This window comes from Cibotium barometz, chromosome 3 (genome assembly GCF_041138505.1).
Source record: "Cibotium barometz isolate CiBa-2024 chromosome 3, ASM4113850v1, whole genome shotgun sequence".
NCBI classification, from domain to species: Eukaryota; Viridiplantae; Streptophyta; class Polypodiopsida; order Cyatheales; family Cibotiaceae; genus Cibotium; species Cibotium barometz.
Window position 1 is genome coordinate 50,000,431 of NC_141048.1, and position 16,420 is coordinate 50,016,850.

Genomic DNA, 16,420 nt, shown 5'->3' on the forward strand with positions numbered 1-16,420 from the left:
GATTTTTAGAATGCGATAGAAAAGGGGAGCTTCAAAATTTCAACAATAGAATGAGGTACATGTTATGCATATCAAGATATAAGAGGTGTTTTTTAAATTTCTGAAATCAAAGGCCAATGTATCACTACTATTATAAGCCAGGTCATGTCATAAAATATTATTTTTCAAGATAAAAATATGTGAAAGAAGGTAATTTTAATCAAGATAAAGAGATGTGCGGGAAGAAAATTTTAATAAAGGTAGTCATACATCATCAACTTAAAACAACGGTGACAAACACATACTTTCTAATGCAACATATGGTTAGTGTTATAACTGAAGAGCCATTTGATGATAAGTGTTCTTACCATATAAATTCTCATGAAGTATGGTTTTCATATAAGAAATAAATTAAGGTTCTTGCATTTGTGTCCACAAAATATGACAACACATTCTACTACTCTTGTAGGTGACATAGTAGTTGATTTTTGAAATAATGTTGTGAAATATCTGCATGATGTATTGTGTGTACCAAGTATAATAAAAAATATTGTGTAAGTTGGTGAGATTGAGGAAAGAAATTTGGAGGTTATTCTCAATTCATATGAATGCATGCTGTAAGAGCACAACAATAATTGTAAGGTTTTGGGCAAAGCTAACAAAGATGGTATAATGTTTGTTTTGGATGTTATTTTATAGCACAAAGTGTGCTCTTATGTAAAGAACAATAGTCTACCAAACTTTGAGCAATGGCATAAGACACAAATGTATGAAGGTAGAAGGACTAGCTAACTTCAAAGACAAGGACTTGTCCAACATTATCAGTCCATGTTTGTTGGAAATTAAATGAAGTATTAAGGCTACACTTTTTCTCATTATTTGAAGCTTAAAAAGATACGGGATCCAACAAAAAAAAAATTGCCAAGCATTGGTGGATCTCATTATTATATCACCTCAATTCATGATTGCACAAGGACGTTATGAATCTAATATGTTAAACATAAAAGTGAAGCTTCTAAGAAGTTTGTTGAATTTAAAAAATTTGTAGAAAACTAATGTAATTATAAGTTCAAGGTCTTGAGAAGTGCTGAAGGTAGTGAGTACATGTCTTGAAAATTTGACAAGTTTGTTAAAACTCCTGTAGATGTAGGAGTTTCATAAGTCACATCGACCTCCCAAATATATATGTCATGGAGGATTACAATATAAAGAGAGAAATTTTCCCACGGATTTTGAATCAAGAAATTCAAATGTAGAATATACACTTTAGTCAAGTAAACCTATGTTTGAGTCCCCCTTTATACCTATGTAAAGTAAACCTATGTAAAACTCTACTCATTCATAGATAGGAAAGAATGGAATGGAACTTGTCATTAAAATCTTACCTTGCTCTCAAGATTATGCCTCTTTAAGTACCAAATCTGAACTGCTTGTCGAAGCTCCACTCTCCTTGAAAGCCTATTGAAAAATGTTTCGAAAGGAAGCTACTATATCTGCCTACAAGGATACTCGCTTCAAGTTCATTCCATTATGATATAGCTACTATAAAAGCGTAATGTGGAGATAGAAAGGTATCATAAGTTAACCTCTGAATGAGTGACCCTCTTCTTGGTACCTATACAGCTTGATCTCCATCATTCTATATCTTCAACATCACATCCATAAGTCAAACACAGCATAATTGCAAGCTTTTGCCCAATAATGAGCATACATTTTTGTTCCAACATGGCTTTAGCAATTTGTAAAATGTATCAATTATTCCTTTATGCAACACCATTCATCTCTCAATTATATACTTGAAGTTATTTACACAATAAGAAACAATCTCATCAAGTAAATTATATTTTGGGTTTAAGATCCTATCTTTTCTGTTAGGTTTTATTTTTATTTTCTCAAAAATAAGGTTCTAAGTGTGTTTATTGTCCAACAGGGACTCGCAATATCTCTTTATCCATTGGTAAGTTTCTCTTTTCTTGTTCTTTTTCTGTCTTATTATCTTATTCTTGATGAGAAGTCGTGGTAGAAGAAACATAAAATCTTCTATTCTTCTTCCTCTCTGAATGTAAAGAAAAATAAGAAAGAAGAGAAATAAGAGAAAGAGGAGTGTAAATTGATTGGGCATGTTATTACAAATACTATAAGATGTAGCATGGCAAAGGAATAGCGTTCAAAGCAAGAGAGTGGCCACTGCCGTGTGCTCAAGATTTTAGGACATCTCAACCTAGATAATATGACTTTAGCGAAGGAAAATGGATTCTATATTGATGCTCGTGACACGGCATGCTCTCTCTCTCTCTCTCTCTCTCTCTCTCTCTCTCTCTCTCTCTTTGTCATGATAATATTAATCCTTCTTCACAAAATTCATAGCATCTCCATGAGGTAAATACTAAAAACAAGAAATTTTATAATTATGAAATTCAATATGTCTCTTATATGATAAGAGGGCACACATATAGAGACTTAGGAGAAATGGCAAGAAAAAGACATGTTATCATGGGCCGGAAAGAACGTAGAAATGCCAAGAAGATGAACCACACACGCTACTAATCATCATCTTGCAATAGACCCAACCAACTCTACGAGTGCCCACATGCCATAGCCTTTCTAGTTGTATCTTTATTTAAGGAAAACTAGAATGAATGAAGGTGCCTTGGCCTGAATCTTCCTAGGGTAAAATCCTCTCATATTTTCACTTCTAGCCGAGTAGTTTAAGCAAGGGGGAGGCTCTTAAGGAGAAGAGCCTCGCAAGTCACACTCGGGCCAAAGCTGACGAGCACCCCCCAATCGAAGCCCTCGCCAGAAGTGGCGAGCTTCTTTTCCAGAGAGTTGCGCCGCATCTGCTCCATGATGAAGAAAACACAAGTGCTGGACATGTTGCCGTATTCAGCGAGCACTTGTCTAGTGGCTGCGAGTTTCTCGGGTTTGAGCTTGAGTGCCTGCTCCATTTGGTTTAGAATGGCGGGGCCACCTGGGTGCGTGATCCAGAAGATGTCATTGGGACTAGGGGCATGGCCATCATCATCATGGACATTATCCAGGGCATCTTGCAAGACGGCAGGCATAGTTAAGACTTAGCTATAGTGACTAGAGATTAAGACTTAGCTATAGTGACTAGAGATTATCTCGCTAGTTAGAACATGATAATTGATTTTGTTAAAAAAAAAGATTCTTGTGTGACTTAAAAGACCAAGAGAAGTTAAGGATTGTTCAAATTAAAAGCTTGTTTTATACTTGAAGTTGATTTTGATTGATTTAAATATGCATACCTTAAAAGATTATGGACTAGAGATAGTGTAAGATGGTAAGTAAGACTTCTGATTGCTTTTTTTTTATATGCATGTGTATGAATGATTGATATGCATGCTGGCCGTCCTTAGATAGGGAACGCCGGACAGAGAACGAGATTTATGCCCTTTGGAATCCATGTGGTAGAACCCAGAGAGGACGAGTTTTAGAAAGAGGCATACTCAGGAATGGCCGAGATGTCCAGTGTGGAGGTTGGGTGGATAGGCATCGGAGAAAGCCCTAGATTGGTTGGATTTTGGTCATTATGAGTAACCATGTTGTCAAGCATGGTAATGATGATAGAATCTTGAGATAGAAACACATTGTGATTGATTGAGATAAGATGCTTTAATTGATAGAGATTTATATTCTGTGAATGTTTGTTTGAGATTACATGATTCTTTACTTATGTGATAAGAATCTTGGATATGGCATGCATGCTTATTTTTCTATTTGAGAGGATTGATTTGATTGTATTGCTATGTAGAAATCTAACGATTAAGTCAGTTTCAATGTTTTCTTAGATTAAGTTATACGATTAAGATATGGCTACATTCGAGACTGTCACATTTTTATATCAATTTAGCTTATAAAAATTCCCTCTTTCCATGATGACACCGAATCAAGGAAAAGGCCCAGAAAGTGGAAAACCCACCAATGGTGCAAAACCTTAGATGATTTGCTACCAATGGCCTGAGGGACAAGGACATCAAGAAAATGGAACAATATAATCCTACAAAGATCTTGGAAGATTTTATTAAGAACACCATCAGGTTTGTTGATAAAGGAACGAAAGGCAAGAAGAACCAAGACACAATCTTAGTCACATAGTGACTCTAATAAGGAGGAAAAGAAGATGAAGAAGAAGAAGTATGAGACCACCTCTAAAGAAGAAGAACAAGTGTGCTCTTATGTAAAGAACAATAGTCTACCAAAGTTTGAGCAATGGCATAAGATATTGGGTCATATAAATGTATGAAGGTAGAAGGACCAGCTAACTTCAAAGACAAGGACTTATCCAACATTATCAGTCCATGTTTGTTGGAAGTTAAATGAAGTATTAAGGCTAAACTTCTTCTCATTATTTGAGGCTTAAAAAGATACGGGATCCAACCAAAAAAAATGCCAAGCATTGGTGGATCTCATTATTATATCACCTCAATTCATGATTGCACAAGGACGTTATGGATCTAATTCGATAAACATAATAGTGAAGCTTCTAAGAAGTTTGTTGAATTTAAATTTTTCATAAAAAACTAATGTTATTATTATTTATAAGTTCAAAGTCTTGAGAAGTGATGAAGGTAGTGAGTACATGTTGAAAATTTGACAAATTTGCTAAAACTCATGTAGATGTAGAAGGAGTTTCATAAGTCACATCGACCTCCCAAACATATATGTCATGGAGGATTAGAATATAAAGAGACAAATAGCCCTTCCACAACTTCTTGAGAGTAGACATGGATTCCCAATTAATGAAGACATCTTCAAATATATCAGGGAAGTACACAAACTCTCTTTTTATTATTTTTCTTCAAATTCTTTCGATATCTGAAATAAATAAATCCGAGTCGATATAGGGCGTGCTTGATGATGATGAGCAATTCTTAACTTTATTTCTTTGGTCTATGATACTCATGGAATAAATAGTTTTGGTGGGGCAAAGAATTAGAAGATAGAGTATTTGACTAGTTTGTGTGATAAAATTTTAGGTATAACTTTTATTAGGAACTGTTTTGCAAAGCATTTATCTTTCCGTGTGGTTAGAATTAGATTTTGACATAAAGACAAAAGTTTAGACGGCAGAAAACTCTACAAGAGCATATGAGAGGCTAGAAAGCCAAATCCCTTTCGTTTTTGAGTTATTCGAGTACAAAGTGGAACACTTGGCTGTTTTTTATAGTTTTATGCTGAAAACACAACTTTGGCCATTTCAAATGCTCTCAAAGAGACCTTAGAACTCAATTTTAGAGAACCATCACTCAGATATGTTTTATATAGAACTAGAAGTCCTAAAACTTTGTAGTTTTGACTTTTGTGTAATTCTAAATAAATTGGAAGGCATTACTCTCCGAAAGAAACGTCAGGATTTGCCTTAGAAATTTCCATCCAGATTGACTATCTTATCTATATTGATCGGATGGACTAACGCATAAACCGGATGGACTAATGCATAAGCATAGTTAAGACTTAGCTATAGTGACTAGAGATTATCTCGCTAGTTAGAACATGATAATTGATATAGAACATGATTATCTATATTGATCGGATGGACTAACGCATAAACCGGATGGACTAATGCATAAGCATAGTTAAGACTTAGCTATAGTGACTAGAGATTATCTCGCTAGTTAGAACATGATAATTGATTTTGTTAAAAATAAAGATTCTCGTGTGACTTAAAAGACTAAGAGAAGTTAAGGACTGTTTGAATTAAAAGCTTGTTTTATACTTGAAGTTGATTTTGATTGATTTGAATATGCATGCCTTAAAAGATTATGGACTAGAGATAGTGTAAGATGGTAAGTATGACTTGTGATTGCTTTTTTTAAAAATGAAGGATTGATATGCATGTGTATGAATGATTGATATGCATGCCGGTCGTCCTTAGACAGGGAACGTCAGACAAAGAACGAGATTTATGCCCTCTAGAAGCCATGTGGTAGATCCCAGAGAGGACGAGCTTAAGAAAGAGACATACTCGGGATGGCTGAGATGTCCAATGTGGAGGTTGGGTGGTGGACAGGCATCGGAGAAAGCCCTAGATTGGTTGGATTTTGATCATTATGAGTAACCATGTTGTTAAGCATGGTAATGATAATAGAATCTTGAGATAGAAACATACATTGTGATTGCTTGAGATGAGATGCTTTAATTGATAGAGATTTATATTGTGTGAATGTTTGTTTGAGATTACATGATTCTTTACTTGTGTGATAAGAGCACCTCCAATGATACTTCAGAATTAGAATCAGATTCTCAATGGCATCATCAACTTGCACACAGGATAATGACATCAACAACTCAAAACTAGGAGTGTTTTTATGAGGAGAAGCAGTTCAATACAATGTTGAGAAAACTAGATGAAATAGGATATGAGTGGCACTAAAAACTCACAGAAGTGTTGACTTGACAAAGCACAAAGGTCGAAGTGTGGTTTAAAATAGCTAAAAACTTGAACAAATAATCACTTCCCGATGATTAAGGGTGCAAAGTCAAATGACCCTCACATCCACATAAATACATTTGAGCAGGCATGGAAGGTCTATAAGCCAATAAGAGAACTCTTAAAGGATCTAAAGAGAGATCAATTTGCTACCACCTTTGAAGATATTCTAATGGATTGGCTCATGCAATTTGATGATGACCATTTTTCTAACTATGCTGAGTTAAAGGATGCATGCGTGAAGATGTTCACAAGAACATAGGTTTCTCTTTTCTTATTCTTATTTTGTTCTTCTCTCCTTGTCATATTACCTTATGTTTGATGAGAAGTCGAAGTAGAAGAAAAATGAAATCTTTTTATTCGTTTTCCTCTCCATATGTAAATAAAAACGAAGAAAGGAGAGGAAGTGGAGAGTAAATTAAGTAGGCATGTTAGTATAAATAATACAAGACATAGACTGGGAAGGAATATCATTCAATTCAATAGAGTGCCCACCATCGTGTGCACAAGGTTTTAGGATCTTTCAACCTAGATAACATGACTTTGTCGAAGGCAATTGGATTTTATATTGATGCTAGTGGCATGGCTCTCTCTCTCTGTCATATTATGATATATCCTTTTTCACAAAATTCATAGCATCTCCATCAAGTTAAAACTAAATGCTACTCCTTTGTTTTGTAAATAAATACAAGTAATTGCAAAGAAAGGTTGTTCTTTGCTTGATTCTTATTAAAGTGTTCACATTTCACGTTCATTAATCAAGTCATTAGTCTCTTCATCCCCTCATTGATCATATCCACCACACTAGTGTTATATCAATTCGGTATAAAAGCCTTTCCCTTGTTTAATAGCATTTAAACCATTACACAAGTCTTTCGTTTACCCAAGTTCCTACCCATTAATTTTTATTTTCATTATTAGTTTTTAATTAAACCTGTGAAAACTACACTATGCTCAAAGCATAATCTACTACGATGAAGACAATCACATGTTTTTTGTGATAAGGGTTGGTAGCTAAGATCTCAAGGCTAGATATTAAACATGATTTTGTAAAGCCTTATAAGGCTTATTACTTGTTTCATTAACATTGAGCAATGTGCACAATAGATTGAGGGAGAGCAGCACTTTGCATGATTTGTACACCACTAGATGATCCTAAGACCAAGCATGCCTTTTAAAGAACCTTGTTGATGTAAACAAGTAGTCAACCCCACTTCAAAACATCCAATAAAATGGTGTGAACCATTGTGTTTGCTTTATAGCCATTACCAAGATCAAGCTTTCATTTGACGTTACAAAATCCAAACGAATGTTTGAAACAAAGATAAATTCTAACCTATGCTTAATATTTGGGATAAATAAGGCTTAAACACCTTCATGGTATAAGAGGGCGTTGCTATGATGCATAAACAAAATCTTTATAGATAATTTATAAGTGCATGTTTTGGCTAAGATGTCTAATCGATAATGTTATGAGTAGTATATATAGTGTGCAAAATCATGAAGTGATGAAATTTTCTCAGTGAACGAAAAAGTTTTAAAGGGGATGCACATGTAAAATAAGTTTTTTCAATACATGAATTTTTGTGTCTATAATTGAGTGAATTGTTGATGTCATAAATTCTCTCAAGGTTGGTAAAACGAAAGTTTCCTTGCAAAAGTTTTGATCAAGATTAATGTGCCCACATAGGTTTGCGAGAGGGAGGTATGTTTTTGGAAGCCCACACTTGCATGTGTGAAGAAAGTGCATTTTTTGAAGCCAGCTTTTCTTTTATGTTAAGTTATTTACAAAGATCTTCAAGATGTTAAAGTTTTACTGGAGCACCATAAAGAAACTAGAAAATAAACATTATCATGCGCAGAGATTCAAAATAGGAGCACAATGACAAGTATAGAGGAGGAACCAGCCCTTTGTTCTTCAATATGGAAAAGGTAAGCAAATAGTTAAAGAAGCCTATGATTTAACCAACCACTAGCACACTTTAGTCAAGTAAACCTATGTCTGAGTCCCCCTTTATACCTATGTAAAACTCTACTCATTCATAGATAGGAAAGAATGGAATGGAACTTGTCATTAAAATCTTACCTTGCTCTCAAGATTATGCCTCTTTAAGTACTAAATCTCAACTGCTTGTCGAAGTTCCACTCTCCTTGAAAGCCTATTGAAAAATGTTTCTAAAGGAAGCTACTATATCTGCCGACAAGGATACTCGCTTCAAGTTCATTCCATTATGATATAGCTACTATAAAAGCGTAATGTGGAGATAGAAAGGTATCATAAGTTAACCTCTGAATGAGTGACCCTCTTCTTGGTACCTATACAGCTTGATCTCCATCATTCTATATCTTCAACATCACATCCATAAGTCAAACACAGCATAATTGCAAGCTTTTGCCCAATAATGAGCATACATTTTTGTTCCAACATGGCTTTAGCAATTTGTAAAATGTATCAATTATTCCTCTATGCAACACCATTCATCTCTCAATTATATACTTGAAGTTATTTACACAATAAGAAACAATCTCATCAAGTAAATTATATTTTTGGTTTCAGCTTCTATCTTTTTTGTTAGGCTTTATCTTTATTTTCTCAAAAATAAGGTTCTAAGTGTGTTTATTGTCCAACAATATCTCTTTATCCATTGGTAAGTTTCTCTTTTCTTGTTCTTTTTCTGTCTTATTGTCTTATTCTTGATGAGAAGTCGCGGTAGAAGAAACATAAAATCTTATATTCTTCTTCCTCTCTGAATGTAAAGAAAAAGAAGAAAGAAGAGAAATAAGAGAAAGATGAGTGTAAATTAATTGGGCGTGTTATTACAAATACTATAAGATGTAGCATGGCAAAGGAATAGCGTTCAAAGCAAGAGAGTGGCCACTGCCGTGTACTCAAGATTTTAGGACATCTCAACCTAGATAATATGACTTTAGCGAAGGAAAATGGATTCTATATTGATGCTCGTGACACGGCATGCTCTCTCTCTCTCTCTCTCTCTCTCTCTCTCTCTTTCTCTCTCTCTTTGTCATGATAATATTAATCCTTCTTCACAAAATTCATAGCATCTCCATGAGGTAAATACTAAAAACAAGAAATTTTATAATTATGAAATTCAATATGTCTCTTATATGATAAGAGGGCACGCATATAGAGACTTAGTAGAAATGGCAAGAAAAAGACATGTTATCATGGGCCGGAAAGAACGTAGAAATGCCAAGAAGATGAACCACACACGCTACTAATCATCATCTTGCAATAGACCCAACCAACTCTACGAGTGCCCACATGCCATAGCCTTTCTAGTTGTATCTTTATTTAAGGAAAACTAGAATGAATGAAGGTGCCTTGGCCTGAATCTTCCTAGGGTAAAATCCTCTCATATTTTCACTTCTAGCCGAGTAGTTTAAGCAAGGGGGAGGCTCTTAAGGAGAAGAGCCTCGCAAGTCACACCCGGGCCAAAGCTGACGAGCACCCCCCAATCGAAGCCCTCGCCAGAAGTGGCGAGCTTCTTTTCCAGAGAGTTGCGCCGCATCTGCTCCATGATGAAGAAAACACAAGCGCTGGACATGTTGCCGTATTCAGCGAGCACTTGTCTAGTGGCTGCGAGTTTCTCGGGTTTGAGCTTGAGTGCCTGCTCCATTTGGTTTAGAATGGCGGGGCCACCTGGGTGCGTGATCCAGAAGATGTCATTGGGACTAGGGGCATGGCCATCATCATCATGGACATTATCCAGGGCATCTTGCAAGACGGCAGGCAGGTTCTGAGAGACAAGCTGTGGAACGGTTTTGTGGAGGTGGAATGTGAGGCCGATTTGCTTCCAGTGGCCTTGGATGGCACCATCACTGTCGGGCAAGATGTAGGAGCCGGTCCAGTGAACCTGAAACCAGGGCTTCTCCACGTGAGCGATGGGGTCGGAGCCGACGATGAGGGCGGAGGCACCGTCGCTGAACAAAGCCTGACCCACAAGGCTGTCGATATGGGTCTCATTAGGCCCACGAAAGGTCACCACGGTGATCTCACTGCAGACCACTAGCACGCGTGCGCCCTTGTTGTTCTCGGCCAGCTCCGTGGCCATGCGGAGGGCCGTGCCTCCACCAAAGCAGCCCTGCGAGTACAGCATCAGCCTCTTGATATTGTGGCGCAAACCCAGACGCTTGGTGAGAGCCCAGTCCGCCCCGGGCAAGTCCATGCCGCCCGTTGAGCAGAAGACAAGGTGGGTGATGCAGGACTTGGGGCGGCCCCACTCCTCCAACGCCTTGAGGGCAGCTTCCCCACCAAGCCTGGGTATCTCCTCCACCATGTGCTCTTGCCTCGCATCCAAGGACTGGCCCCAGAAGTCGCACATGCTCGGGTTGGCCCGCAGAATCTCCTCGTTCAGGTACATGTGCCTCTTCTGGATGCCTGATCTGTCACCTGCAGTAGTACGTACGTACAGAGGAGAGCAACGTTAGCTTGGAGTTGCGTCTCACCTGCCTATTATTATACAGTATTATTGCAATTATATATATTAGTATATATGAGGGGGCTTACAAATGCGCTGGAACTTTTGCTTGAGGTCGGTCATGTGGTTGCTGTTGGTGACGTTGAAGTAGAAGTCCGGGTACTCGTGCTGCTTGAAGAGGTGCGGAGGGGTGGCGCTGCCCATGGCGAGCACGCTGGCAGGGCCATCGGCTTGGGCTTTGGCTAATTTGGCTTTGCATGCGGCGCCATTGGTGGTGGAGATCGGCATGGCGGCGGCGAGCTAGCTAGCGCAGGAGACGAGACGAGCAGAGCAGGCAGAGGCTACTATAATTTCGGACAGTACTGCGCTCGCTGTGCGTAGCTCAGCCCAAGGGGGTGGCTTAATTGTGATATGGCCGGCTGTGCTGTATTAGAGGGGCGCAGCGCTGCTTGCTTTTATAATGCGCTAGCAGCAGGCCTCCCAATTACTAGTCTTGCCTACGACTAGTCAGTACTACTAGTGCCTCCGTTTTCCTGAGAGGACGCCTGCGATTCCATCACACAACTAGTGCTGCTGTCAATATTATATAAATATAAATATAATATAATATTATGGCCACCAATAAAATGTTCTCTCGATATAATTTGTGTGGACAAAGTGTATAAATTATGCGAACTATACTATATCGATTTTGGACTAAATTCAATATATGTGACTTTATTATTTATGTTCTTGCGTTAGGATATAATTATACACATATATAACCATACAATAGTATGGTATATAAATCATACAGAGAGATTAACGTGCTCGTACTGAGGACTTTGGACGACGGCTGCAGACCGAAGTCTAGCAGATCCTCATGAACTGGTTGGTGTGCACCATCGAACTTTGTCACGAAGTCTCACGACTGATATCCGACTAATATTCTAGTTCCGCTTCAAACACAACCTTTGCCCTTGTCTCTCTCGCGCCCAGTAACATGCACATCGTGCGTACATTCCCGGTCTAATAGAATTTGTGGTCTCCTTATATACGCATGCGCCACGTTTCAACCAAAGTTGGTGTCACTCGGGACTTCTTTACCACCTCCCCCAAAAAGAGGAAAGCCTCTCAAACATCATTAGACTGGTCATTATTATTCACATGCTATATTATTCTTTATATAAGTTATAAAATCATGTTTGCTATCGTTGTCCTCCCTAGAAAAGCTAAAGCTGCTGCAGTGGGAACAATAGACAAGGAAAACCAATAAACCTTGCATGTCCACCTAACCTTAGAAATACAATTAACAATATAGCTAAGGGAGACAACTCTACTCTTGAGGTGAGTGAACGACGTGACCTTTTAATTCTCGCGTGCATGCTCAATCGAGCGGGGCACGTTCCTCTCGCAGGGGTATCCAAGGTATGAAGTGAAGGCAAAGCTCTCCAAAATTTGGGCCAAAGACTAGAAGATGGTACCGAAAAGTCAAACACCCCTCCTTTACTTTTGTAGCCTTCAAAGAAAACCCCCTGGGGACTGGACCACCAGTGGTGAAGGTGTGGATAGGAAAGCAAATCTTGGAGAAGCTGCCCCCAAAAGGATGCACTACTCAAGCAATGATGAAAGCCTGTATGCAACTAGGGTACCATGTATCTTGGAGCCAGTCTTCTTTTGTCTCTGGGGGAAGAGGATAGGTGAAATATGCTATGTAATCTCTGCTCAATTGCAATGTAAATAAAACTAAACCTAAAACTACAATGATTTAGTGTAAGATTAAAAAGTAAGGTTCCAAAATATTCTTTTTAAGAAAACCTTAGATTGAGCAGATGTTAAAAAATATGGAGCATAATTATAAAAATCATTCTATATGCTTCATTTTTGTAAGTAAATCTATAATTTATGAGCTTCTAAATCTCATCATTGGCCATCAATCTTAGTGATTGAAACCATTGACTAGATTTCCCTTTGAGGCGGCTTAACCCCAAGGTTTGGACCTTCGTCACACACTTATCCAGTTCATAAGAAAAATTTCAAGAAGACATGAGCGAGGGGATAGTCACCCTCGATTCTTCTACTTTGCATAGATGAGAACAAGAAAACAAAATCCAGTTAAGGGACAATCAAAATGGTGAGTCCAATACTTAAATGGGATACAAAAGTACAAATGCAAGCATTCTAAAAGTGGACACAACTTAACGGGATTGAAGAGAGTTATTTGGATTACCTTTTGTGTTCATTAAAGGGTAAGGTAGAAAGGTGGTGTCATCAATACCTTCCCAAGAGACTTAGCCACTTATAAAAAAAAGCTCAAAGATTAATTGAAAGATGTAGAGACACATGTAGTAATAAAGAATTACTCTAAAAAATGTCCAAAATCAAACAAAAAGGGCATTTAGTATGCAGATACATTGACTGAATGTTATGGATACAAAAAGGATATTTAGTATGCAAATACATTGATAGAAGGTTATGGATACATTGACTGAATGTTATGGATTCTTTACGAGAACCCCCCCTCTTCTCTTCTCGTGGTGTTTTTCCATCATTCCCATGGTTAAGCATGCCATACATCGACTCAAATTCTCCCATATACAGGCTTATCAATATATTTATTTAATCTCAAAAGAATTTAAAGAAAAATAATAGAAAGAGTGTTTGTGTACTTCCCCGATATATTTGCTGATGTCTTGATTGATTGGGAATCCATGTCTACTCTCTAGAAGTTGTGGAAGAGCTGCTTCTAGACTTGGCAAGCCTCTCAAATTTGCTGTCAGGGCTGTAATCTGCAATAGGTGTAACTCCGCGCACAGTTATCAGATACTAGCTTGATGGATACTTAAAATTATTGGAATATGTGCGGTCTACAACCTACCGCCGCGGGCGAAATTGCTAAAATCTGCTCTATGTGAAAGTCGTCTCTAAAAATGGGTCACGTTTTTTTTATAAAATTTTGATTTGCATATTCATCTACACACTTAAAGGCTTCTTTTGAGTATGCTAACTAATTGAAAACTCAATCTTAAATTTTCACTGAATTTTAACACTGAGAATCTTTACTGCTAAAAAACCACTAAAAACCTGTTGGAATTTATTACTGAAATCTGTAGCATCCAGAACTTAGGATTATCTTTAATCATAACTTGGTTAATCAGTGGTGGCAGGGCTACTGCGGGCGACATGATGATGGTTACACATTTTTGGTGTGCATATTGGTACACATTTTGGCATCATTATATTTATGGCGATATTATATTTTTAGCAAAGTTGAAATGAGTGGAGGTATTTGGACAAGACTGTAAATAACAAAAAAGTATGCAAAATTAGACATTTATACGATCTAATATTTATGTTGTGACTTTCTTTAGAATTCAATGCATGAGAGGAGTACTTTTGACATACATTAGTTTTGCAGGCCTAAAAATAAATAAAATTAAGATGTTTTATTTTATCTAAGATTGAATTACCTTCTTTAATATTTGTAGAAGGACACTTCTTGTAAATAGGTCACTTTGGCCTAAAACAAAATTAATACATTTAAATACTCATGCATGGGGGGGGATGATTGTGCTCGGTGTGAGAGTGTTGACGGTGTACTCTATATATTTCTTTCTCTCTCTCACTCATGTCTACTATTGAAGATTATTATCTATCATGCTCTATGTTGCAATTTATAAATGTGATCCAATTCTAATTTCTTGTTTATCAATTTATGTATTTGTGTGTGCAAGGTTTTTTGTAACACAACTCTAAGTTTAACCAAGTTATGATTAAAGATAATCTTAAGTTTTGGATGCTACAGATTTCAGTAATGAATTCAAGTAGGTTTTAGTAGTAAAAATTCTAAGTGTTAAAATTAAGTGAAAATTCAAGATTGAGTTTTCAATTAGTTAGTGTGCTCAAAGAAAGAATTTAAGTGTGTAGATGGACATGCAAATCGAAATTTGATAAAAAAGTAAAACGTAACCTATTTTTGGAGTCGACTTTCACCACATACTGCTAATTTTGGTAATTTCGCACATGCCAGGTTGTAGACTGCACATGTTCTAGAAATTTTAAGTACCCACACGACTAGTTTTTTATAATTGTGTACGAAGTTATACCTATTGCAGGTTGCACCCCTCACAACAGATCTAAGAGGCTTGCCAAATCTACAAACAGCTCTTCCACAACTTCTTGAGAGTAGATATGAATTCCCAACCAATCAAGACATCTTCAAATATATTTCGAAAGTACACAAACTCTCTTTTTATTATTTTTCTTCAAATTCTTTTGATATGAAATAAGTAAATCGATAAGTGAATACAAGAGAATCCGAGTTGGTATAGGGTGTGCTTAATGATGAGTAATTCTTAACTTTATTATGTATACATGATCATCTTGGTCTATGAGACTCATGGAATAAATAGTTTTGGTGGGGTAAAGAATTTGAAGTAGAATATTTGACTAGTTTGTGACTACATTTTAGGTATAACCTTTATTAGGGACTGTTTTGCGAAGCATTTATCTTTTCGTGTGTTTAGAATCAGATTTTGACATAAAGACAAAAGTTTTAGATGGCAGAAAACTCTACAGGAGTGTATGAGACGCTAAAAAGCCAAATCCCTTTCGTTTTTGAGTTATTCAAGTGCAACAAAGTGGGGCACTTGGCTTTTTCTTACAATTTTATGCTGAAAATACAACTTTGGCCATTTTGAATGCTCTCTAAGAGACCTTAGAACTCATTTTTAGAGAACCATCACTGAGAAATGTTCTATAGAGAATTAGAAGTCCTAAAACTTTTTATAGTTTTGACTTTTCTCTAATTCCAAATAGATTGGTAGGTATTACTCTCCCAAAGAGACCAGTTGTCAGGATTTGCCTTAGAAATTACCATCAAGATTGAATATCTTATCTGTATAGATCTGTATAGATCAGATGGACTAAGGCATCGACCGGATGGACTAATGCATAAGCATCGTTAAGACTTAGCTATAGTGACTAGAGATTATCTTGCTAGTTAGAACATGATAATTGATTTTGTTGAAAACATAGATTCTCATGTGACTTAAAAGACTAAGAGAAGTTAAGGACTGTTTGAATTAAAAGCTAGTTTTATAGTTGAAGTTAATTTTGATTGATTTGAATATGCATGCCTTAAAAAATTCTTTACGTATGTGATAAGAATCTTGGATATGGCATGCATGCTTATTTTGCTATTTGAGAGGATTGATTTGATTATATTACTATGTAAAAATAGCACGATTAAGTGAGTTTCAATGTTTGCTTAGATTAAGTTGTACGATTAAGATATGGCTAGATTTGGGACCATCATAGTTGGTATCAGAGCATAGGTTGGGCAGTCCGCAATGCGGATGTTGCAGGTCTTGGGGGACTCATATTATTCTTTATTTTTGTGATACAATGACAAGATTCTTTTCTTATTAAATTTTTTTACGATTTGATATACAATCACAAGATGGCCACACATTAAACAAATTCAGTAGTTAACGTAGGACAAGAAGAGGAGCTTTTACACATTATTCTTTGTGGGTGTAACTCTTAAGAGAGTTATTAGAGTTATTGTAGG

General features: G+C 36.9%; 2 pseudogenes; both read right to left on the reverse strand.

The window, feature by feature from the left end:
• Positions 1 to 2,687: 2,687 nt before the first annotated feature.
• LOC147640204 (chalcone synthase pseudogene) lies at positions 2,688 to 3,041 on the reverse strand (annotated as a pseudogene).
• A 6,687-nt stretch (positions 3,042 to 9,728) lies between these two features.
• LOC147640205 (chalcone synthase pseudogene) lies at positions 9,729 to 11,157 on the reverse strand (annotated as a pseudogene).
• Positions 11,158 to 16,420: the final 5,263 nt, after the last annotated feature.